This window comes from Quercus robur, chromosome 4 (genome assembly GCF_932294415.1).
Source record: "Quercus robur chromosome 4, dhQueRobu3.1, whole genome shotgun sequence".
Classification (NCBI taxonomy): Eukaryota; Viridiplantae; Streptophyta; class Magnoliopsida; order Fagales; family Fagaceae; genus Quercus; species Quercus robur.
Window position 1 is genome coordinate 6,284,685 of NC_065537.1, and position 27,671 is coordinate 6,312,355.

General features: G+C 34.0%; 2 long non-coding RNA genes across 3 annotated transcripts in view; both read right to left on the bottom strand.

Annotated features, from left to right (window-relative positions):
- Window positions 1-21,302: 21,302 nt before the first annotated feature.
- The window catches only part of LOC126720450 (uncharacterized), a 53,458-nt gene continuing 47,089 nt past the window's right edge, over window positions 21,303-27,671 (bottom strand). Inside the window, exons 2-3 of one of the 2 annotated variants that reach the window (XR_007653401.1) lie at window positions 22,176-22,232; window positions 21,303-21,346 (exon numbers count right to left, since the gene is read on the bottom strand). This is a non-coding gene — a long non-coding RNA (uncharacterized LOC126720450). Of the gene's footprint in view, window positions 21,351-22,175; window positions 22,233-27,671 lie in introns of both variants that reach the window. The other variant, XR_007653400.1, reaches the window with a different exon arrangement.
- LOC126720449 (uncharacterized) lies at window positions 22,696-26,170 on the bottom strand. Its single transcript, XR_007653399.1, has 3 exons — window positions 25,975-26,170; window positions 23,524-23,822; window positions 22,696-22,818 (listed from the first exon to the last, which is right to left on the bottom strand). It is a non-coding gene; the product is annotated as an uncharacterized LOC126720449 (long non-coding RNA).

Here is a 27,671-nt window from a genome sequence, read left to right on the forward strand (position 1 = left end):
TTTCGTTAGTTTTAATTATCATGGGCCTCCAATGCAAGTGGGGGTGTGTAGGCAACCCGCCAAAACCGACCCAACCTAACCCAAACCCGCCAGGTTGGGTCGGTTTTTTAGGGCTTGGTGGGTTGGGTTGGGTCATAAATTTTTTAAATAATCTACTCTTCCTATCCTATATAAAAGCCAAATAATTCACACAAACACTAGTAAATTACTCTTGTTGTTTAGCCATTAGTGTTGTTTGCTTTTAAGGAGTTGCATTGATACTAATCTTTCGGTTTTTTTAATATATTTATATTTATATTTTTTCCTGCTTAATTTAATAATAATAGTAATAAAAAAATTGTCCAACCTAGGGGTTTAACCCGACCCCTGTGGGTTGGGTTGGGTTGGGTTGAATTTTTTTTAACCCACCTTGGTGGGTTAGGTCAAAAAATCTCTTTAACCCGACCCAACTTGACCCATGTACACCCCTAAGTGCAAGATATCTTTCATTTACTCTGAAAAAGTTGGTCTATTCCCAAGGTTCACTAGTACATCAATGGCCTCTTAATATTAAAAAAGAAAAAAAGAAAAACCAAAACAAAACAAAAAGGTGATAAGATAGTGACAAAGTGAACATAGATCAATGCTAATTATGTCATAATATTCAATAAAAAATCACATTATTTTATTTGTGATTATATTATGCTTTGTTATATAGGAGGAACGATATAATTAATTGGCTTTCTTTTATTATCTTTTAGTAGTTAAAGGCATGTGTGTTGCACGGTTAATAAGAACAAAGTTTCTCTCCAAACTAGTTTGGGGAGAAACTTTTCAAATTTCTCATATATCTCTTTTTTTTGGGGTGAATTTTGAAAATCTAACCGTTGAATTTCATGTTCCTTATGTTCTTAACATGCATATCAAATTTCATTCAAATTGGATATTATTTATTATTTGATCAATAAACTTATTTTTTTATATACAATTTTAGATCATAAAAATTTGAAATTTTAACATTTGTTTGATGAGATAGCAATTGATCTTTGATATTCTTGAAATTTTACATACATGAAGAATATAATAAGAATATGCAATCTAATGGTTAGATTTTCAAAATTCACACTCAATATAGAGATATATGAAGAGTTTGTAGAGTTTCTCTCCAAACTAGTTTGGAGAGACACTTTGTTCTATTAATAATTAGTTAGTCACATTTTTTTGTTTTTTTGTTTTGTCATAAGAATACTAAGTATTTTTAACATACACACGGGAAGAGGGGGAGAATGTTTTTTAAAGAAACTTATAGTGGTGTATTTCCAAAAGGGGTCTAACTCTTGGATACACAACACATATTTTAAGCCTCTTTAACTCACACTCATTTTTCAATGTGGGATTAACCCACAGTTTTTTCTTTTAAGAAAACTAAGTTTTAAGAAAACTAAGTATTTTTAACACACACACATGGGGAGAGGGGGAGAATTCATATAGTGATGAAGAAAGAATAAGTGTATAGTGATCAAGAGGAAAAAAAGTTGATATCAACAATTAAGCATTTGAATCTATCCAAAAATTAATGTAGCAATAGTTTAAAAGTGGTAAACTTACTGGATTTAGTTGAAATTGAATATTAGTGGATATAGAATTTTATATTGTTAAAATTTTAGCTAATAGTGTTTAATCTCAAGTAAACTATCTTCATAAGACTTTCATTAAAAAGTAAAACCAATACTAAACATAAACTCAAACTCAAACTCAAACTCTCTTAATTCAAGGGAAATAAAAAGTGAATTCGTAAAACTTCAACTTTTTCAAGTTTCTAAGCACAATTGATGAAGATAAATAAAATAATATATTTATCTAAAAAATTATAATAACAGAAAATTTAATGATTGATAAAAATCATGTCTAACCATATTTAATGAAAAGTTGATATGAACAAAAATATAATGTTAGTCTAATTTGTGGAGTTAATGTTAGTCTAATTTGTTGAGGTGTGAAGCTGAAATCTAAATCTTATAACATCATGATATCGCTTAATTATTCTCCTTTTTATTAATAAAAATTATACTACTCAAGAAAATTAATTTAATCTAATAACGCACATATAAACATAACACAAATATAAATGGAACCCTTGTTGTAGGAGAGAATACAAAATTTGATAATTCTTAAATAATTAATAGATAAAGCTTATATATTTATAGAGGTTTATATAATGGATTTCATGGATTTGAAATTGCATTTATGACTCAAAAGCAAAACCTTAAAAAAAAAAAAAAAAAAACACACACACACACACACACACACACAAAAAGAAAGTAGAGAAATACATACCTGTAATAGTTTGGATTGTAGGTTTGATAAAGACTTCTACTATGGATTTCAAAAACATCAAATAGCCTAAGAAAAAAAAAACAAAAAACAAAAACAAAGGAGAGTTAGATTTCTAAACAACATAAAAATTGTAAGAGAATGAGAATTATTGATAATGGGGAGAGAAAAGAAGAAGAAGAAGAAGTTGTGCTTAAGAATATATAATAATACACGGTAAAACAAGAGAGAGAGAGAGAGTTTTCAATTGTGAGAAAATTAGATTTCTAATCATTCTAGGAATTATAAGAGAAGAAGAATTAACTTAGGATGTATGTTTATCCAAAAAAAAAAAAAGTCATATAGATTGAATAAAAAAAAATTAGAAGTAATTATCTTTAAAAAAAAAAATGTCAATTAGATTGATTACATTGAATATGTAGTTGAATACATTGCTTTTTTTTTTTTTTTTTGGTGTTTTACACGTAGTAATATAATTTAAATAAAAATAAAGGATTAGATGAAGATTGTTGCAAATTTTTTAATTTTATTTTTACATGTACTATTTTGTTTTTTTTTCATGTGATAATATAATTTAAATAAAAAAATGATTAGATGAAGAGTTTGGATTGTAATTAAATTAATATATTTATCAACTTAGAAATTATAGGAGACGAAGATAAGAACAATTTTTTTTTTTAAATCTAAAAAAATTTATGCAATTTGGTAAAGCCACTTGGTGCAACCATGGCTTCTAAACCCAACTTTTATTATATAGTATTAGTATTATGCCAGTGCGATGTACGGCTTAATCAAAATTTATATGTAAATAATTTTTATTATTAATTTATTTAAAATAAATAATAAAAATAAATGAATTTTTTACTTTTAAGTTGCATAATGAATGCATGTTGTGTGAAATTAAGGTATCATAAAATGCATATATATATATATATATATATATATATTTATATAATGATTCTCAATAATACATTGAACTTTAAGGCTCAATTAATCACATATATTTAAATAGAAAACTCTTAAAATTAATAGTTGAAAAGCAACCAAAACAATAATTGAGATCATGTTTAGGTGAAACCTTAATTCAATAATTAAGAACAATATAAATTATTAAATGTTTAAAAATTTGAAGTAGAGAGAGACTCACATGAGAATTTAATTTTTGTCCTTGAAAGTATGGAAGAAGGCACTGAAACTTGAGTGAGTTTCATCCTACCAAGTTTAAGTTTAAACTTAAAGTTTAAGTTCTATGCGTTATATACATGAAAAATGATCTGAATTTAATATTTATTATAGAAAAGAGGTGGTGTAGTCTTACCCCAGTCTAGCTAATTATTACTATAATTTCTTCATGTAGCGTGTGTATATGCATGAAAATAATCTAAATTTAACATTTATTATAGAAAAAAGGCGGTGTAGTCTTACCCCTGTTTAGCTAATTCTTGTTATAATCTCTTTATTTTGCAGGGAGGGAGAAAACCCTTCTTTAAAAAAAAAAAAAACAAAAAAAAGTCAGGTTTAATATATAATAGCTAAAACATTAATCTTTGGAAGTGGTATCTCATACAGATTAGTATTTCAATTGTGGGTTTTGGTATCTTTGGAAGTGGTATCTCATATAGTTAGTATTTCAATTGTGGGTTTTGGTATTTAGAAGTTAGTACATAGTAGTTAATAATTAGAAAATTACTTTGAAATTTTTTTAAACCAATCCCTTCAAAAAGTTTTAGTAGAGTTTAAATCACATTAATAAATTATCTCTCTATTCATTTTTTTTTAAATCATGTTAATAAAAAGTTACTAATAAAACAATTATTAGTAAACATTTCTCTGGCTTTTCTATTTAGCTTTGTTGTCAAATTTATATAAACTCTTTTATTTTATTTTATTTCCTTTTTTCCAAAGAATATAACACAACTAAAAACCTATAAACAACAATTTACATTCAATATAAAGAATATAATCAAAATTATTCATAATTTAAATTTAAGAAATTAAGACAAATTAGAAACTAAGATATAAATTTAGAAAAAGAACAAAGAATAAACCTGTTTGTTTTCTCTATCACTTTGAGAGATGAAAGTGTGAGTATGTAACTAAAACCCGAATCAATTATTGTAGAAGAGAATAAATGAGTACAAAATTTTAATATTATGAATTTGTTTAAAACATATATGAGAAGTTTTTATTAATTTTTTTGAAGTTAAAGAAAAATAGCTTAAACAAAATGAAAAAATAATAATGAAGAAAGAGTGCATACCTGTCATGGGATTTAGGCATTCACATATTGGAATAAACTTCACTTCAAAAAGGATATATATAAATATATATATATATATATATATATATTAATATATAGGTAGAGTTTCATTTGATATAGAATTTAAATCCTATTGGAATCACGATTTCTAATCAATTTGTTTGTTGCTATCTCATAAATCCCATAAAAAGTGGATTAAAAAAAAGGTCATATGAATAAAAAGAAAAAAGAAAACATTTTTTATTGGAAAAAGGGAACTTTTCTTTTATAACCAAAATAAAAAACAAACAAACGTTTTTTTAAGAAGAACAAACATTCATTATATATAAATAATTTTTTTTTTAGAAGAAAGAGAAGGTGTTTACTTTAAACTGAAATATTTATTACCTTATTTGCAATTTTTTTTAACTTTATCCAAAAAATCTTTTTGGTAAAATTGGTATGAAAAATAATTATCTAAAAAAAAAAAGTCATGTGTGAAGAGGAAGATTTTGCAGTTGAATACGTTGCTATTTTTTTTTTTATAAGTATTATGTTGTTTTTTTTTACACGAAGTAATATAATTTAACTTTAGAAAAAAAATAGATGAAGATTGCTATTGTTTTTTTACGTGTTTTTTTTTTTTTTACGTAGTAATATAATTTAAATAAAAAAAGAATTAGATGAAGAGTTTGAATTATAATCAAATTAAAATTTTTGATCAACTTATAAATTATAATAATAAAAGGATTAGATGAAGAGTTTGAATTGTAATCAAATTAAGGTTTTTATCAATTTAGAAATCAGCCACTTGGCGCTAGCACGGCTTCTAAGCTCAACTTTTATTATATAGTATATGATATGATATTAACCAGTGTGTAGCTCTGTGCATATACATGGATAAAATTATTAATATATTATATGGTTCAAATTATACATTTTTTTTAGAAGAAATTTAAATTATACATGGTATTAGCTTATATTTTTTTTAAAACCATACATTACACATGACTATTTAAATATATATATTTTATATTAAATTCAAATTTTATTTTACATTTAAATTCTTTATTAAAATCTTGGCTTATCATATTTTTTAATTGAATTTTAAATTTTATTCCCTAATTAAATTCCCCTTTATATATGATTATGTTTTTTATGGTTTATTTATATTGAATATTCGTTTTCTACACTAAATTAATTCATTTGTGTTAGGAGCAGAGGAGTTGAATAGTTGAATTCGAGGACAACTATGCCTCCAAGAACAGAGAAGAGATATGAACAGAGAATTAGAGAGAGAGAAAGGACATAGAATTGAGAGAATTGGAATTTATAATGATTTTTCTGATACCAGCTTCCTCCTTTCCAAGCCTCTAATACTCTCTCAATGCCTCACTCTCTAACTGCCTAACGGCCAAGTCAGCTGTTAACCAGCTGCCAATATTCTAACAACTAACCGTTATTAACTAAATCTTATTTGGTACTATTACTAATGTGAATACAGTATATAGCATCAACTAATCAATTACACTTATTATTCTAATACCAGAGTACATACTGGCAGCACTATTGGATGTCGACCTCATTAGCTACTCCTGCATGCCTCATCAGCAACTTGTACACGCCCCTCATCAGCACCCCACATGCAGCATCAGACGCCCCCTCATGCAACAGCATACACATAGCTAAACATCACCACACACCTCACCTACTCAATAACATATTCACACTCAGTAGCATACTCACACATTCTAACAATTCCCTCCCCTTCAAAGCACCTTGCCCACAAGGTGAGGGAACTTCTGTTGCAAAACAAAAAGACTATCCCAAGTAGCATCATCCTTGCTTTCATCTTGCCACTGTACCAGCACCTGAGTGATAAGTCTACTCCTCAACTGATGTGACCTGGTAGCTAAAATAGCCACTGGTTCAAGGTTAGGAATCTGATCCACATTCACAGCAGGTAAAGCAGGCCTAGGAACCACCTGAGCACCCAACTTAGCCTTGAGGTTAGACACATGAAACACATGATGGATTTGAGAGCCTGCAGGCAATTCTAGCTTATAAGACACCTCTCCCACCTTCTACACAACTTGGTAGGGTCCATAAAAACGAGGAGCTAACTTGCCAAACTTCTTGGACTGAACTGAGGACTGCTTGTAAGGTTGCAGTCTAAGATACACCCAATCTCCCACAGCAAAGGACCTATCCACCCGTTTCTTGTCAGCAAACCACTTCATCCTCTCTTGTGCAGCAGTCAAATTTTGCTTGAGTAATGAGAAAAGTTGCTGTCTATCCTGCAGAATTGAATCAACAGCTGCCACCCTTGTAGTGCCTGGAACATAATCCACAAGCTTAGGAGGAGGATATCCATAGAGAGCTTCAAATGGAGTAAGCTTAAGATAAGAATGGAAGTTAGTGTTGAACCAAAACTTAGCCAAGGGAAGCCAGTTCACCCAGGCTTGAGGTCTGTCAGCAGCAAAGGCCCTCAAATAATGTTCCAAACTTTTGTTCACAACTTCAGTTTGGCCATCAGTTTGAGGGTGATAAGAAGATGACATAGCCAAGCTTATCCCTTGCAGTTTCATCAATTTAAACCAGAATTTAGAGGTGAATACTGGGTCTCTATCACTCACAATGGTAGAAGGCAGTCCAATGAACTTAAAAACAAACTGCATGAACAACTGAGCCACCTTAGCAGCAGTGTAGGGATGAGCCAATGGAATGAAGTGAACATATTTAGTGAATCTGTCCACAACAACAAACACCACTGACTTCTGTTGAGATTTAGGCAGGCCTTCCACAAAATCCATGCTAGTGTCAAGCCAAGGCCTATTTGGAATGACCAAGGGCTGTAACAAGCCAGCAGGGAAGCAAGTCTCATTCTTCAACCTTTGACATACATCACATTCCTTGACCAAAGTCTTCAAGTCCTTGCCCATACCAGACCAATAAAAGTTCTTCTTGAGTCTATGAAAGGACTTTAAATATCCAGAACGACCCCCTAAAGGGCTCTCATGTACTTGTTGCAAGGCAAGAGTTTTTAAGGTCTGATTTGAACTTCCCAAATATAGTCTACCCTTATAAAACAACAATCCATTACAAAATGTGAACCCCACTAGAACATTCTGCCCTGACTCAATAGCCTGAATTGTCTGCTGGATAGCTGGATCAGTGACATAGCTTGCTTTGAGATCATCAAGCCAATTAGGAGTAGGGAATGAGATAATGCATAGAGTACCCACTCCACTGCAGTCAGCATCATCATCCCTAGTGGTTTCTCTTCTTGAAAGTGCATTAGCAACTAGATTTTCCTTACCATGCTTATATTCAACTATAAAGGCATAGCCAAGTAATTTGGTGATCCACTTTTGCTGAGGAGGGGTACCAATCTTCTGTTCCAACAAATATTTCAGACTTTGATGGTCTGTTTTGATTACAAAAGGTCTTCCAAGGAGGTAAGGTCTCCACTTCTTCACAGCTACTACTAAAGCCAACAATTCTTTTTCATAAGTGGAAAGGGCAAGTGCCTTCCCCTTCAAAGCTTGGCTGTGAAAAGCAATGGGCCTTTGGTTCTGCATTAAGACAGCTCCAATACCCAACCCTGAAGCATCACATTCCACAACAAATGGTTTAGTGAAGTCGGGTAAGGCTAGCACAGGTGGACTTGACATAGCATCTTTGAGTAATTGGAAGGCATGTGAAGTTGCAGGAGTCCAAATGAAGGAGTCTTTCCTTAACAAAGTAGTTAAAGGAGCTACAATCAAGCCATACCCTTTCACAAACTTCCTATAGTATCCAGTCAAGCCCAAAAACCCCCTCAAAGCCTTCACATCATGAGGAGTAGGCCATTGCTGCATAGCAGCAGTTTTCCTTGGATCTGTTTTCACCCCTTCACTAGAAATTAGATGTCCTAAATACTCTACCTCCTTACAAGCAAACACACACTTTGATTGTTTGGCATACAATTGGTGATTCACCAATGTCTCCAACACCAATTTAAGATGACTAACATGAGCAGCCAAATCCTTACTATACACAAGTATGTCATCAAAAAACACCAAGAAAAATTTCCTTAAGTAAGGTTTAAAAACTGAGTTCATAAGTGACTGAAAAATTGAGGGTGCATTGATTAAACCAAATGGCATCACTAAGAACTCATAGTGACCCTCATGAGTTCTAAAGGTAGTCTTAGGAATGTCTTCCTCCTTCATTCTAATTTGGTGATATCCGGATCTTAAATCCAATTTAGAAAAAACAGTAGCACCAAATAGTTCATCTAGCAATTCATCAATGACAGGTATGGGATACTTATCTTTAATAGTTTCTTGATTCAAGGCTCTATAATCAATACACATCCTCCAAGAGCCATCAGCCTTCCTAACTAGAAGAACAGGTGAAGCAAATGGACTGCTACTATTTCTAATAAACCCCACAGACAACAACTCCTTAACAATGTTCTCAATTTCATTTTTTTGATAGTAGGGATACCTGTAAGGCCTCTGAGATACAGCTTGAGTCCCCTCCTTCAAAATGATATGATGTTCATGATCTCTTAAAGGAGGCAGGCCTTCTGGAGTAGCAAAAACAGCCTTGTAATCCAGTAACAAGGTTGCAATAGCTTCAGGAATTTGAACTTGACCTTCTGCAGACATCAATTTAGGCTGCAACTGGACTAAAATCTGGAGAATCAATCCCTTCTTTACAAATTGTTTCAAAAAGTTATCACCCTCTTGCAATTGAGAAGTAGCACCCTTCAATCCTTGTAATTGAATATGCTTGTAGCCATAAGTAAAACTCATTGTGAGCAATTTAAAATCCCACTGGATTACTCCCAAGGTCCCCGACCATTGAGTGCCCAAAACTAAGTCACATCCCCCCATTGGTAGCACATGTAAGTGTACCAAAAATTCCACCCCTTGCATCAAGATAGGCACTGCCTTACAAACACCCTGAGTTTTAATTACATCCCCATTAGCAACCTTCACTTCCAGAATTTGAGAAGTGTCTACATGGATATGTAACTGTGAAACCAGAACAGCATCAATAAAATTGTGGGTGCTCCCTGAATCAATTAGGATCACAAAGGACCTTTGATTAATCTTTCCCATGACTCTCATTGTACCTGAAGTCGGAGTGCCACTCAATGCATATAAAGTAATCTCTGCATCTTCTTGATCTGTACATCCATTTTCCTCCAATTCAGTCAGGTGCACCACAGAGTTTGCATTTTCCTGAGTCAATTCTACATAATCCAACAGAAATAACGTAGCACTCTTGCACTTATGGCCAGGAGCCCATTTTTCATCACAATTGTAACACAACCCCTTCTTCTTCCTCTCTTCCATTTGAGCAGGGGAAATCCTCTTAATGGGTAGCCTTGGTTTTGACTCCAATAGAGTAGGAGCTTTTGGAGGAGCTCCCAAAATAGAAGGCTTCCCTTGATCCCCTTGAATTTTGGAAAACTTCCTGCAACTCCAATTATACTCTTCCTGAATCTTTTCCAACCCAAAAAGCCTCATTCAGAGATTTAGGACTAAGCATTCTCACTGGTAGCCTTATCTCATCTTTTAACCCACTTAAAAAACAGCTTAACTTGTGAGCAGCAGATAATCCCTTAATCCTATTGGATAGCACCTCAAATTGGGCTCTATACAATGACACTGAAGCAGTTTGTCTCAGCCTAGTAAGCGTTTCCATAGGATCATCATAAGTCGTAACACCAAATCTGATATGCAATGCTTGAATCAATGACTCCCAATCAACAACGAGACCTACTTCTTCACTATCTTGAAACCAGACTAGAGCCTCACCCTCCATATGAAACGAAGCTAGCATCACTTTCTCTACAGCTGGTGTATTGTAATACTTGAAATATTGGTTGGCCCTGTAAACCCAACCTGCAGGGTCTTCTCTAGAGAACCTTGGAAATTCCAATCTCACAGAACAAGACATAACCATTGTTGATGAATTAACATTCCTAGGTTCACCATATGTTGGAGACTGGGGCAATCCTCCTTGGTCAGAGTCATTACGCCTCTGCACCAGAATTGCGAGTTGTTGATTCATCTCGTTCATAGTGCGTGTATGCACTTCTTGGATTGTATGCATTTTTTGAATTTCTTTACCATGATGATCACTTGCAGTCCTTAATGAAGCCAGAGCCTCCTAAGTCGCAGTAGTAGTTGAACGTGTCTCAGCCATGGCTAAGGAAAGCCTTGCTCTGATACCAAATGTTAGGAACAGAGGAGTTGAATAGCTGAATTCGAGGATAACTATGCCTCCAAGAACAAAGAAGAGATATGAACAGAGAATTAAAGAGACAGAAAGGACATAGAATTGAGAGAATTGGAATTTAGAATGATTTTCTGATACCAGCTTCCTCCTTTCCAGGCCTCTAATACTCTTTCAATGCCTCACTCTCTAACTGCCTAACGGCCAAGCCAGCTGTTAACCAGCTGCCAATATTCTAACAACTAACCGTTATTAACTAACTCTTATTTGGTACCATCACTAATATGAATACAGTATATAGCATCAACTAATCAATTACACTTATTATTCTAATACCAGAGTACATACTGGCAGCACTATTGGATGTCGACCTCATCAGCTACTCCTGCATGCCTCATCAGCAACTTGTACACGCCCCTCACCAGCACCCCACATGCAGCATCACACGCCCCCTCATGCAACAGCATACACATAGCTAAACATCACCACACACCTCACCTACTCAGTAACATATTCACACTCAGTAGCATACTCACACATTCTAACAATTTGGCACCAAAAAAAAAAAAAAAAAAACATAGATTAGATAATTATATGGCGTAAAATTAAACTCCAATTGAAATTCATTTTTTACACTGAATTAACTCACTTTGCACAAAAAATGAAAAACTTAGATTAAATGGGACATATGGGGCAAAATTAGTCTCTAATTGAATTCTAATTTAAAATCTAATTGGATTTTCTCTCAGTTTTACCTATTAATATATATATATATATATATATAGATAATTCATAAATGTTAATAAAGATTTTTATTAGTTAATTTAACTAATTTCATTCAAAAAATCAGATTCTTAGCTGTAGTTAATTTGGCCAATTGAATATTTTAGTATTTTAATCACTTTTCTTCAAAATTACAAGGGCTTTGTTGAGTAATATTTCAAAGGCAAGAAGAAAGGTACATTAGCTACCCCCCCCCCCCCCCAAAACCACCATTTTTGTTTTTGGCTTTTGTTTTCATCTTTCCATTTTTTTTCTTTTTTTGAATGAAATTTATTAAATTCCTTTTTTTTTTTGAAACATAAAAATTAGATTGATTAGATTGAAAATGAAATCGGATTACTTTCACCATCATGATTCTCTTTTATAAAATTATAATAGGATCATTATTGTTGTCGTAAAAAAAAAAAATAAGAAAAAAAAAATAAAAAATGAGAATAAAAAAGAAGAAAAAGAAGAAGGAAGAAGGAATATATGTGCTTTAAGAAATTTTATCATCTCCTGTATTCAAAGACACTAAGAAAAAAAAAAGGAAAAAGGAAAAAAATTAAAAAGTAATCTATGCTCTTTAAGAAATCTTTCCATCTCTTCAATTCATTTCTAATAATCAAGAAAAAAAGAAATAAAATCAAGACAAAGACACTTTGAAGAAGTAAGCATAAAATGTTAATTTTTCCGTTATATTGTAGTTCATCATCACTTTGTGTCCTAAAAAAATAAAATGGTGATTGTATATATATATTGTAAAATGGTGTTTGTAGATATTAAAAAAAAAAAAATGAGACATTAATACATCAAATGGTGTTTGTGTGTGTGTATATATATTTTAAATGTAAAGGGAGGTAAAATATATATATATATATATATATATATATATAAGCAAAATATACTTTGAAAAGTCAAGGTCATTACTGGCTCCCTCGGTCCCTACTCCCTCAAACCAGGAGGAAACAAAATGTTTGAGACCCAAAGGCACACTCGGCCCAACCAAGAGCAGTCCCTTATAATCAACCCAATACTGCCAAGGCCATGAAAGCCCTTCAACAAAAAAACCACCCCATCCAGCCACAACTTGATAAAGCCTTGATTAACACAAAAAAAAAAAAAAAAGTTGCTGAAACCTTTAGCAATCTATTATAATTTTTAGCAAAATTTACTTTGAAAAGTTAGGGTCATTGCTGGCTCCCTGGGTCCAACCAATACCAGTCCCCTGTAACCCACCCAATACTGCCAAGGTCATGAAAGCCCTCCAACAACAAAACCAACCCATCCAGCCACAACTTGATAAAGAATTTATTAGCACCAAAATAAAAAGTTGCTAGAACCTTAAATAATCTATTATAATTTTTATGTTGACTAATTCCAAGATGGAAGTTTCATTTTAATTGTTTTAAAAATTCAAATTTCTTAAGAATCTATAGAGTCCCTTCTACTTTGGCGAGAATTTATGTTTTCTAGCGGCAGCAACTCCTTATGCATATGGGATTGCTTGCCAAACCCATTACACTAGTGACTTCTGTTTTTCTAATCATATATATGCCCATAGCTCTCATCTATCTTTACAAGATAAGAAGATTCTAGTATGCTCTTGAGCCCATGTGTACCTTTTCACTAGGCCTAAGTTGCCATTGGTAACATGGTTCGGACATCTGCATTGATATGGTTGTGCTCCATGTAAACCAATTTGCACCAAATTTTTGATAATCTGATATGACTAAGCTATCTTGAAAACTAAGAAGGAAAGTGGATAGAAAATCTCGGACATGTTGGGTTATTGAGTAAGGCAAAAACATAAACATTACACAGTCTAACAATTACCTAAACATTGCAACCTATGCCCTGACTAGCCTACATTAGCTTAATCTGAAGCGGCATTTGAAACTAATTTAACTATCCATTCTAGTATCCTATATTTACGTATTTAAGTATGTTACCAAAATTCCTCCTTAATATCCATATATCTTCAAAAATAGGTTTCAGTCTCCAATATATGCAATCATCTTTGAGGAGCTTTTGCAACAAGTTTTTATTCTCCATTAGCACAATAACACTGTGAATCCATTTCTCTTGACTGCCATCTTCTAATACTTCCATGCAGTTAAACATTCACTATTAGCAAAATTCTACAATGAATTTAGGTTGAACTTGAACATATAGCCTTCAAAATCAACCTTGCTCCTAAAAGCCATATAAATCATAAAATATCCACTACCACAGCCATAATAACTACATTATGAGATTTATTTTCAGACAGAACATTCAACCATCATTCTAATCACACCCTCTTTGATTGGGGTTGCTAAGTGTAAGGTTGAATTTTATCAACCATCTTGTTGACTTTATTTCATGCCAAATTTGCTTGTATTTTAGCAATTAGTAACCCTATATTTAGGTGAGAATTATGTAAGGGTAGTGAGTGAGAGAGTGTGAAGAAATGTTCAAGATTGTGCAAAGATGCAGAGACTTGCGGCTAGACTCGCAGGTGACTCACGACTAGCAAGCCGCCAAAGTTGGCACACGTGCGGAGCATGCAAGGGAGCCAAAGAGTCATGCCAGCTTTTGCACTACAGGACAAAGGTCCCAGGTTGGCTAGGCTGTTAACTCGTGGCTTGAACTCGTGACTTAGCCTAGTTGCGAGGTCAAGTCACCAGACCACCCTGTTTGGGAAAAACTGACTTTTCACATTCCTTCTCACCCTACTATATATATACCCTTATACCCATGATATAGAAAGAGCTTCTAAAGAGAATTTTGAGAGAGAAACCCTAGAGAAAAATAAGATTGATTCATCCATAATCTTCACATAGAGACTCTTCAAATTCCTCTACTCTTTTCCTCTCCATTGTCAAATCCTTGAGAGGTACATTACCAAAACCTTTTCTCACCGTACCCATATTTGTGAGAATGCCATTTGGTGTTTGGAAAGCAGTTAAGAAGGGACCAATTTCATATTGGTTGATGCTATGGTCAAGTAGCGGAATCCAATAAGCTAAAGAAGAAATCGGTTTGGCGTAACCTCGTTGGAGTAGGAGCTTGAAGGGCTTAGGTATATTAGGTAGATTAGGTTTGGAGGGTCTTCTGCTGCTCATATATCCCAATTACATTCTTTAGTAGATTAAGCTTATGTTCATATTCCGCACATTAATTGTTTGACATTAAGCTTGAATTGGTTATTTGTAAATTGGGGGTCTAAACATTCAAAGTGTTTTATACACTAATTGAACTTTTAATTGGTATCAGAGCGGGTACACTTGTTATAGTTTAAATACCTAAGTGTGATCCTTGACCCCTTGTGTTTATTTGCCATGGATAGTGCTTTGTATGCCTCTTTGTATGATTTGGTTAATGATGAATGTAACATGTCATGTGTTTGTGAAAATGCCTCTATGAGTGATAATCCTCATGATTGTGATGCTATGTTACATGAATCTTTGAATGTTGTTGATATTCCTAACATTAAACTCTTAAGGAAAAAGGCTAAGATGTTTAATAAGAATTTGATCAAGTTATTTTGTAAAAAGGATGATTTGATTGCTAAGCTCAATGAATCCAACAAATTGGTTGAAAAATATAAGAAACTTCCTGAAAATTCTATTGAAAAGCTGAAAGAGTTTGAATGTTTGAATATAGACTTGGATGCTAAACTTGTTTTGTCTAACAAACTTATTGATGAGTTAAAATGTGAAAATGAATCTTTTAAGATGCATGCCAAGTGTTTGATTGCTGAACCTATTGTTAAAAAGGATGAAAATATTTGTTGCAATTATGTTGTGGTACCTGATTTTGTGTCTATTGTGTGTTCTACCTCAAAGGACAAATTGGTGTACATTCCTCCACATAAAAGAAATCAAAAGGTGGAGAGAAAGGCTATTAAGTCAAAGCCTCCATTGAGGTCTCAACCTAAGGTTTTGGATGGATCTAAGTTTGTTCCAACTTGCCACCATTGTGATGTGATTGGTCATATAAGGTCTCAATGTCATAAGTTGAAGAGAGAACAAAATCATGTTGCTAGATGCCTTTCCAAAAAGCCTAGTGGACATAAACACATTGTTTGTCACCGTTGTGGTGCTTTTGGTCATTTAAGACCTCAATACTCTAAATTTCATGCTCTTAAAAGAATCAAAAGAAAAGAAAAACTTGAGCTTCTTGGAAGCTATGCTAAAAAAAGTAAACCAGATTTGAATGAAAATAACATGTTGTTAAAGAAAGTGTTTAATGCTCTTAACTCTTTGTCTATGTGCATCTCCAGTTCTCATTCTTCCAATTCTCGTCTCACTTCTCATGAAACACTCATTCCGAACAATTGTTGTGTTTGGATGAGGAAGGGTTTCTATAGTTGTGCTTTTACTCTTTTGGTCCTTGATCTAATTCTTTTGATCTTTAGAGGACCCTTCATGCATTAGATGTTTCATTGTCATGCATTTGTGCATCATGCATCTCTTTATACACATTGTTTTGATTGTTTTTGCATTTAATCTTATTATTTTGTTTTAATTTTGTGTGAGTAAAAAATCCAAAACCACATAAAAAGTGAAAAATTCAAAAAGTTTGATCGTATATGTTTAAGCACATATCACATGTGAGTTTTGCCTTGTACCTTCGTACAAATGGCTTTATGCATTTACGAGCTTAGGTTGTTCTTTATGCACTTATTTCTTTATGGGAAAAATCCTGAAATCTATGTGTGATTGTTGTAAATCGATCTTCAAGCTTGTCATGAATGATTGGTCAATAGTCTTGATGGTTTTGATACTTGCATAGACTTGTGCCTATATATCTTCCCACACTTTTTATTATTTTTTCTTAAAGAGCTCAACAAATGTAAATCTTAAAATGAAAAGAGATAATGAGCTGCAAAAGTTGTCGCACATACTAGTTTTTGACTAGGAAAAAGGGAAAGCGACTTGTATTGAAAATGTATGATGCCCAAAAGCCAAAGGCTCGTTCATCAAATTGAAATATCGAAAATTTCAGGATCAATCTCAAAATGAGATGTATTGATTCAAAATGATCAAATGTTATGAACTGTAAAGAAGCCAAATGAAAAGCTTCAAAGATATGTAATCATTTTCTTGTGGGAGGTTATATATGTTCATTTCTATAATTGAGATAGACCACTTGACTTAGTACTAGTTGTGTATCACTTGATTGAATTGATCATTGAAGCTTCACTCTTGACTAAGGACTATTCCACATTTGATACACACACACAACACACATGCCTAATGTTCAATTAATGCCTTATTCATTTGTTCAATTGTACTTGTTTAAATGTGATGTGTGTGTGCTCAATCCAAAATTTTTTTTGTTATTTTATATGTTTTTGGAAGTGATTTTTATCACTCTTTGTGTACATGTTTAGTGCTTACTTTGTTTTTTATTGTTTAAACATGTTCTGTGTTGAAAAACAAGTGTTAGAGTTTTTTGCGACTCATCTGGCGACTCGCCAGTTGCGAAACCCCAGCCACGAGTTCATCTAGAAACTTTGGTGACTCACTTGCGACTTACTCGCGACTCACTCACAACTCGCGAAAATTTTTGCGACAAAACCTCGCGACTTGCCCAGTCGCAAAATGGCCAGAGACAGCTTTTTAAAGGGCTTTTCATGGGAAAATTATTTTAAACCTCTCCCATCCTCTCTTAAACCCCTCTTTCAATATTTTTATATCAAAACTCAATCAATTTGAATGGTTTTTCATTTCATTAACATCTCTAAGATTTTTTTTAAACTCTTTTCGTTGATTTGGATCCTTAGATTATGTTTTGGAGAGTTTTGTGCTCTTAGTTGGGATTTTCATTATAGGGATTGGGAAAACTTAATTTTTGTCAAATTCTTGTATGTGATTGGTTTCTTTTGATGATTTGCTTTGGATGTTGACCCCTTGTGGCAAAAAGAACATGTATTAAGGGTGGATTTCATGATGTTCATGCATTGTTTTACATTGTTGTTCATAATGTGCAGGCTAGGTGTTTGATAAAATGCCTCTTGGGCATTTTCTCGCTTGTTGGACTCCGATGAATACCAAACTTTAGGGTTTCTCATGTTTCCTCATTAGGAATATGTTTGGTTCATTGGTTGTGTATTTAACACACATTGGCCCACAAGTGCTTTTTTCATGCATTGGTTATGCATTGCACATAGCCACCTCTTGCACACACCTTTGTTACCCTTGTCATGCATTGGTCTATACCTTACTTCTTCATCCTACCATGTCATGTTTACCTTATACTTTGTAGCATTTTACTTTGTCTTAGGTTTGAGCTTCATTTTTTCATTCATCTCGCACCCCTCATGCATTATTATCATTGTTCATACCTTCATCTCTTACTCTCGTTTCTCCTTGACCCTTTGTCTATTCCAGATAAAAAGGGGGAGTGTATACTCTAGAGAGTATACCAGAGTGTTTTTGTCATTTCTATATAACTCTTATGCACATCTTTAGGGGAAGAAATTCTATTTCTCATACATATTTATAGGGGGAGAGATATTCCATAGGGGAGATGCATATACCAAGGGGGAGAAGACATTGAGTTAACAATAAAACTTTATTTTGTTTGTTTCTCTTTATGTTTGTTTTCTTGTATAGCATCGTGTTTGTGTTTTAGACATGCATATATCCCTATGCTATTGTCCTTCATTGAATGCATGTTCGGATGATCATTTGCTTTGCTATGTGATCATTGTAGTCATTTCTATATGACTGTTTTGGCATTTGATCAAGTTGCTCACATGTTTCACATTATGTTTACTTGATTGCAATTTACTTGTTACATTATACTTGTACTTTTATTATTTGCTTTACCTTGATGATGTAATATGTTTTGTGCAAGTGTTTCGGGTTACAAGTATATATGTTCCAAGTGCATCACAGCTTCTCATCATTTTGAAGGGGAGAAACTTTAAGCACTTTTAGTTTATATTGTTTAAGTTTATATTTAGTATTTTGTGTTTATGCCCATGTTGCTTTTGCAAGCTTTCAGGGTTTGTTTCCATGTTTTGTAGGCTTTTATGATTTGTACCTTACTTATGCAGCCTTTTTGTTTTGTTGTCTAATACTTTTAGCTAAATGTTATGCATTTTCTTTAAGTATTCTCACTCTTGTGCCCTTGTAGGATTTTGTTCCTAGATGCATATACTTTTTTTATTGTGCATTGGTTGAGTGTTGGGCATGCAAGTGATTTGCATTGAGCTTATTGGCTTGTATGTCCGGACGTTCATTCCAAGTGTGAATGAGCATTGTGGTCACTATTTTATAGTGATTGCCTGTTTGGTTAAGTCATGGTTTATTTCTCATTCCAATTGTGCATGATCGCATTGTGCTTGTATTATATGCAATTACAAGTTTTTCTGCATACAATGATGATATTGTGTTGTTATGTTTCAGGAGATTCTTATTCATATGATTCAAGAGTTTATCAGATTCTAGAGTTAGGTGTGAGTGAATTTTGTTTAATTATTCCCAACTCACATATTAATTCTAGAGTTTGTTTCAGGGTTTTGTCGCGGAACAGGCAAAGGGGGAGATTGTAAGGTTAAATTTTATCAATCATCTTGTTGGCTTTATTCCATGTCAAATTTGCTTATATTTTAGTAATTAGTAACCCTGTATTTAGGTGGGAATTATGTAAGGATAGTGAGTGAGAGAATGTGAAGAAATGCTCAAGATTGTGTAAAGATGTAGAGACTCGCGGCTGAACTCGTGGGTGACTCGTAACTGGCAAGCCACCAAAGTTGGCCCACGTGTGGAGCATGCAGGGGAGCCAAAGAGTCATGCCAGCTGTTGAACTACAGGACAAAAAGTCCTAGGCTAGCCAGGCCGTTAACTCGTGGCTTGAACTCGCGACTCAGCCCAGTCGCAAGGTCAAGTCACCAGACCACCCTGTTTGGGAAAAATTGACTTTTCACATTCCTTCTCACCCTACTATATATATACCCTTATACCCACGATATAGAGAGAGCTTCCAGAGAGAATTTTGAGAGAGAAACCCTAGAGAAAAACAAGATTTATTCATCCACAATCTTCACATAAAGACTCTTCAAATTCCTCTACTCTCTTCCTCTCCATTGTCAAATCCTTGAGAGGTACATTACCAAAACCTTTTCTCACCATACCCATATCCATGAGAAGGCCATTTGGTGTTTGGGAAGCAGTTAAGAAGAGACCAATTTCATATTAGTTGATGCTATGGTCAAGTAGAGGAATCCGGTAAGTTAAAGAAGAAATAGGTTCGGCGTAACCTCATTGGAGAAGGAGATTGGAAGGCTTAGGTATATTGGGTAGATTAGGCTTGGAGGGTCTTCTGCTATTCATGTATCCCAACTACATTCTTTAGTGGATTGTTTACCGCTTGGAGGGTGGCAGAGAGGTTTTACGCCGAGGGCTTCAATTTCCTCTTCGATAACACATTATGTGTTGTTCTTGTGTTTGCATCTCTCTTCCCTTAATCTTTTCCATTTAATTTCTGCTATGGATGTGATTTTATTTGGTTTAGATTGTTTATCAATTCTGTTTTAAGCTTATGTTCATATTCCGCACATCAATTGTTTGACATTAAGCTTGAATTGGTTATTTGCAAATTGGGGGTCTAAACATTCAAAGTGTTTTATACACTAATTGAACTTTCACTAAGAATCAAACCAAATTGGTCATGCAATTTGACAAGAGAAAAACAAATATGACACATAAAAGCATTATTAGTTTCCTCATATTCACCACACATCACACGTAAAAAGCATTACTAATTATTTTCCACAAAAAAGAAAAAATTGACACTTAAAAGTTTCCAAATGAGAGGATACTTCCAACAAAATCTATCATTATCACTTAGATCTGCAACAATTTGCACAGAAACTCTCATTGAATTTCATGATAACAAAGTAAATCGAAAAAGAGGTAAAAAAGAAAGAGAGAAAGCAACAGAAAATTGATTGAGGAAAAATGAAATTCACTCAATGATAATTAGAACTAGAGATCTATTTACAACCAGTGCACTGAATCTATTGTGATTGTAACATGTGTTCCAGTTTTGACCACGTGTTGTCATTGCAATAGATCGGTTCACTCCAGGCATTCGACCCAAACTTTACTTGTATATATATGCAATTATGTACAAAATAGAGGCTACATGATTAGCTAGAAATTAACTTCCCAAAAATTGTCCAAATTGATCTACCTAAGTAATTAACTAACAAACTAGCCATTGTGGCTATAACAAAATTTACAAATAATGTGGAGCCAATAAGGCATTGACAACTGGAAAGGACCAATAGCTATCAAGCGAAAGCTATCAAATTAATGAAAGGGCATCACTCTACTGTCATGGCATTTAATTAGTAAAAACTATGCCATTTAAAGAAAGCAGAATCATCAACAACTATTGTACAATTCTATTCAAAAACTGTGTTATCGAAGCTAAAGTTCATAAAGAAGTTAGGAGCAATGGTTGCTAGAGATTGAAGCTTTGTCAAAAGACGTCTGAACTCCTCTCCAAACCCAAAACATCTATCAACTGGTTACTAAACATATGAATGTCCTTCATCAGCTCGATCTGCCACCTCTGTGTTACTTCTATTCCAGCCTCCCTAGTCCAGCTCAAACAACCAAAAATGGACCCATCTTTATGTTTACAATCAAAACTGAATGAATCCCCTCCATTTCGTTCTTCTACCCTTGCAACTCTCCTCAAGCAGGATTGGTTGCCAATTGGAAGATTCTATAAAGGTCTAGGCTTTGTGTATTTTACTACTGTGGATGCTATCCTTTAGTTCTTAACTGTTAGCTACCTTGCACATAGAAATCAAATTTTTACTATGCATGACCATATTTGTGGCAAGGAAAGGATCTCCCTTGCCTTGTTCCTACAAGACCAAATAAACCATTTTTTCTTCGATCATAATCTGCTCGAACAAACTATTCTTAAAGCTTGTGGAACTTGTGAACTCTTTGACAGCCCTTAAAATAATCCTTTTATATGTCTAGGGTTGTGAGAAAAGAAATCCCAAACACATAAAACCAAATTGGAGTCAAAACAGAACTGGAATTCTGTCTTTCATAAAGCTCGACAGATACCTGTCTGTAGAGATACTGTCAAGCAGCTGTCGAGCCATGAGGCTGGAATAGCTTCTTAAGCTCGATGGATAGCTAGCTGTCGAGCTTTAATGAACAACACTTCTTTAGATTGAATCTTGGACAGACTTGCATGTCTTCAACACTTAATCTTGAAACACAGCTTCTTAAAGTATTAAAGACATCCTAGATCTACCCAAATACAAGTAAAGTGTGTTTGTCAAAGGATAGCTAGCTGTCGAGCCATGAGGCTGGAATAGCTTCTTAAGCTCGATGGATAGCTAGCTGTCGAGCTTTAATGAACAACACTTCTTTAGCTTGAATCTTGGACAGACTTGCATGTCTTCAACACTTAATCTTGAAACACAGTTTCTTAAAGTATTAAAGACATCCTAGATCTACCCAAATACAAGTAAAGTGCGTTTGTCAAAGGATTAGTCAATTACATAAAATAGTGACATATGATCCTAACAAGTGAATCACATATGTCCTAACATGTTCCTACAAGAACAAATAGACCATAAAATAAAGACAAATGATACCTACAAGAACTTTAAGTTCTTTAAATTTCCCCTGATCAGCTAGCTTTTGATCCATGCCTGAATTTAGTAGGCTGAATGAAATCAGTTCTAATGGACAGATCAAACCCCCCCCCCCCCCCCCAAAAAAAAAGCCTGTTAACAATTCCAAATAAACAAAACCCCTTTGCATACTTTCACATAAAGCAAACCATATTATATGGAAAGGACAAGAAGGAAATATATAAGAATTAGAATTCTAGTTTATTCAGTTTGAACTACCTGTCAATGTGTCATGCCTGTACTAATGACCTTGTGCTTATGGACTTTTAAATAAGGACAACCTAGAAACCTAGTTCTGAATGTAAGAAAAGAACATGGGATAGAACAATAAATCTATATACCTTTGGTAGTAAAAGCTTCCAGTTTCAATGTTTACTTGCTTTCCAACACATGATTTCTATTGCATTCAAAACAGCACAAAGTTCTTTGTCTTGCCATTTTTTTTTTTTTTTTTTTGTACATTTTGAAACAAAAGAACCAAAACAGCACAAGCATAAAAGTGTATAAGATTCAAAGTTTACTGCATGTTATCCAAGCTAATGTTCATAAAGAATTTAGGGGCAAGGGTTGCTAGGGATCAAGACTTTGCAAGGAATCCATCCACCTGTCAAACACAAACATTTGTAAACTGTTCAATGTCCTTCACCATAGCCTCTCAATTGACCAACTCTGCTACCTATTTGTAAATTCTCATAATACTAACAAAGAGAAATCTCAAAGCTTGAAGATGCCATGAAGAACATGCAGGACAAACTAGAAGGTGCTATGTAATAGCCAATAGGGAACATTTGGAAAGCTGGAATATATATTTTTGTTGTTTAGTTGATATGTGTCATTCTCATGATCCCCATTTTTTATTTTTCCTTCATTTTTTAAAAAAAATTTATTTTTTAAATACAAAAACATACACATTTTATTAAGAAGAGGCTGTCATTTTGACCATCCAAATAGTTTGAAGTTAGAGAATGTATGGTATGTCAAGGAGGCTTTCCTGGAGCTTCTAGATCAATAATATATTCTTTTGCTTATCATTTTTATGTAAATAGCATTCATTTTACAATGCTATGAAAAGGTACAAAGTCACTTTTCTTGGTGTTAGGACTTAGGAGCTTCAATATCTACACTAAGCTTTTGTTCATGTATAATATGTAATGGCTTGCATGCGTGCACATACAGTTAAGGGAATTTAATCATGAAAATCTATGGCAATATCTACTACAGGCAATGTCATGTTTAATTTGTGAGTATCCACAAAAAGATTAAAAAGGAAGAAAAAGCTCAGCTGAAACAACCAACCATGGACATGCACCTTCTCTATTTTTTCAAAAGAAGCTTGGATCCCCTGCATTTCCTTCTCTCTAAAGGTCTACACTTGCTTATCCTACTACTATCAAGACTTTTCTTTGTTTTTTGAACTATAAGTTACCCAGCACATTGAAATTAAACTTTTACAATACAAGACCACATTAATGGCAAAGAAAGGCTCTTTCTTTATGGTTTTCCTTGTTCCTACAAGTCCAAATATACCATAAAATAGAGAAAAAGGACAATGAGAAGTGCTTTAAGATCCCCAAAACTCCCTCCCTTCGTCCAGCTCTTCATCCATGCCTGAATCAAGTAAGGTTGAATGAAATTAGTTCTAATGTATAGATCAAACCAAACCAAATTTCTCTAGATAAAAAGAAAAAGAAAAATAAAAAAAATTCTTTCAATATCTTTGACTCAAAGGACCAAGTCCTTAGATGCCTTCTCAATTCTGCCCTAGATTTGGAATGAGGCCTTACGAGTTTGTCAGCAACACAAACAAGAATTTGTAAAATTCTCTCATAATCATTTGGGCTATAGGGTTTTCAAACTAATTCAAAATTCCACCTGAAAGTATCTTTGATTTGCCACAACATGTACAAAAGCTAAGCAATTTCATTTGACATCCCTTTGCCTTTGGGGACATACAATAAAATAAAAACCCTATATATATATATATACTTGGATGTCAATGGAGGTTTATTATCAATTCACTATGAAATGTATTTCATCAGGCTAAAATGTTGTGACAAAACATAAATTTTAGACTTAATGCACTAACAACAATAACAAGTAGTGCAGGGTTTACAAATCTAAGCAAGCTACCTTCTCCAATTTTCAACCTTGTCTATGCAGTTGTTTGCCTGCATGAGTCTAATTACTAAAAGGACAAACATGTGAACTGAGTATGGATGGTTTGCCTTGGTAATGATTTGAAATAAGTCAAGAAAATTTCAAGAATATCAAGAGCCCGAAGCACAAAAGTCATATGGTAAAAATTTCCATAATTAATGATCAATGTTATGTATAAAATGAGTTTAAACTGTTAATATTATAGATCAACGGGGCAATGCAAGTGATAGGCTAATACCAGCCTTTCCATTCAAAATCGACATTACATATATTTTATTAAATTCCTGAATGTCCAAAAAAAAAAAAAAGGTGGAATCCAAATAAAGAAAAGAACAAAAAATCTAATTTACTAAAAGGTGTATCACTTTTAAGTGAGATTCAAATATTATTAAGATCTCACCCATGCTTGTGCACAAGTGTCACATGTGATGATGGGGTGTAAGACGTTTTCCTAACATTGGAAAACAATGGAAGCACATGGCTAAGGCCACTTTGGAACAATAAGTGTTCAATACTATCTATTATTCACAGTATTTGTCGATTTCCATTAGTGACATTGCTACCTTTTTGAACTTCTTCTTCAATCGTAATTATTAATTCATGGTGCGTGTCTCTTGCATCTTCACCATTTGTTGATGACAATTAGTGACATTATTAACTTTACGAATTTTTTCCTCAATCACAATCATAAATTCATGGAATTCTATTTTATTCATTTTGAAAAACCTGTCATGCAAACAAAATGAGGCTGCGGTTGTGGATTTCTAAAATGAGGATAGGGAAGGCAATGAGAAAGGTAGGGAGGGATTCAGAGTTTGCATACTCTACAAATCAAAGTACTAGAATCCTTAGATTTGGGAAACTAGAAGCAGAAGGAGGATTGGGAAAAATTATTAACTATCAAACTCAGACACTAACACTGTAGAAAAGAAGAGACAGAAAAGCAACCCCATCAAAGGTTAGACCGAGCTTTTCTAAAACATGTGGAATTGTGGTGCGAACCACGTGTCAATGTAGAATGGAAGGCATTTGGTGAAGCAACTGATGCACAATATGCATAGGGTACAAGATTGGAAATAGCATAGTGAAAAGTCCAAATTCTGGACATTATATCCACAAAGCCAAGATTTTGATCCTACCACCCAAAGTATGGGCCCAAGTCAAGAATGGGGACAAGAGTTCAGAGATGCCACCACTCGCTTGACAGAACACTTGGGTTAGTATCACTGAGGGAATTTTTTAAGCAAAGGAGAGGAAACTCTGCAAGACCTCACTCTCAAATTTCTCTGCCTCTCTTTCCTCTCTGCACTTGTGGCTTCTCTCTCCTCTCCACACATTTTTCTACTGATTCCAAGCTCTGACTCACTGTGTGTGAGTTTCACTTTGTGGAGTTTCTATGCTTAATGAAAATTTGAGGGAGTGAGAAGTATTGTTTTAAACGGAAGAAAACAACAATAAACCAGTATAACAAGAAGATTTCTGTTGCATTTCTTTGTTTGTTCTATTCAAATTTCTAGGAGTCTCATGGCAACTCTAATCAAATATATGGTGGGCAATCCATTAATATTTGTACACATGAAAAAGAAGAAAGACAGTGACTTACAGAGAAAAAAGTTGATTAACCTTCAATCACCTAGCTCTTCAGCACATTCCTTGTTCTCACTTGACTCCTCACAGTTAGAGTTACCCTGAGCCATAAATTTTGTGACTCTTTCAATCCTTTTTGGGCAAGGTTCGTAATTAGAGCTTCCAGCCCCATCATAGTCATCATGAGTTCACTTGGCTTTGTAACCTTCCACTGCCACTGCTGCTGTCGCCGCTGTCGAATTGTCGAAATTAAGATCTTCAATGTCTTTCTTGTTTACCATTCGCAACCCGCACTTCTTTACCTTTAATGGGATCATTTTTCTCCGTCCCTCCTTGGAAAAGTCCCATACATGGGATTCAATTTCAATTCCAATCCAAATGAATCCATTTGCATCGCATTCACACAATGATTTCATGTCTTCCTTCTCGTAGAATTCAGGAAGAAAATAAAGTAGCCAAGTGTGATCCGATAAAGGAACAAAGGTGGGCATGTTTGGTACGTCAAGCTTTTCTTTTTCCGTTGACTATCAACCGACAGACAAGTGAACCTTCTTTAAGGATTTGGTGATGTGGATGAGAACAAAATACAGCGCAAACATCAATCCCGATCCACTCATTACACAAAAGAGAATTAGGTTCTTGAATACTAACCTCACCCCCAATACTTTGATGAGTAAACCACTTTGGAATTTCACTTCCAAGGATAAAAATGTCATATTTGTGGGAACAGATATCAGAGCGAGGGCACCGAAGGGAACTTTTTATCACTGCAAAAAACAGCAATCCATTGTCAATGAAGCCTTGATTCTCAGCCAATTTACTGCAATTTGTAAGGTAGAGGTAACCCCCAAATGGAGAATTTGGTGGACATAGATTTGGTAGCATTTCTAGTGAGGTACAACCCATTCCCCCAGTATAAAAAATATTTAATGGACACTTTGGCCATGATCGAAGACTCGTATAATTGTTCACCTCCTACCGCTTAAGCCTAGATAGTTGAGCGATGTTTTCTGGAAGGCAACCAAAATTATTTCCATTTAGATATAATTTTTCTAAAGAGAATAAGTGACAAATATCATTGGGGATTGCATTTAGATTGCAATAACTTAGATTCAGTATGGTCAAAGAACGCAAGCCCGATAAAGAAGTTGATAACAAGCCCATGCGACTAGAACTTCTCGACTTAAATCCACCCAAAGCTAGCTTTTTAAGTGTTTGAAAAAGAGCATTAGAATAAGCCATAAGTCCTGTGGCAGTTCCACTCACATCAACCTCCTCTACCCTTTTCTCAGTCACCAAATTTTCCAGTAGTTTTGAGCATCCGAAAAGATTGATATCTTTAAGCCACTTCATATTAAAAAAGGTATTGGGAAGAGACATGAGATTTTTGCAATCTTTTATATTCAATGAAACAAGCCTAGTCAAATTTTCAATTGATGTGGGTAATTTTGTAATAGCAGTGCCATCCAAGTAAAGCTCTGTTACACTTTCCATATTTTCTCCAAACTCTAGAATTCTTTTTAAATTTGAGCAACCAGAAAGAATAAGGATCTCAAGACACTCCATTTGTACCATAGTTCTCCTTATATAGGAGACCAATTAATGGCACTAAGCTACAAGGATCCTAACATTATCATCTTCTTTTGTATGAAGCAATTGGACTAAAAAAGAAAAATAGAAGAAAAAAATAGAAAAAGAAAAAAGTTAAAAACA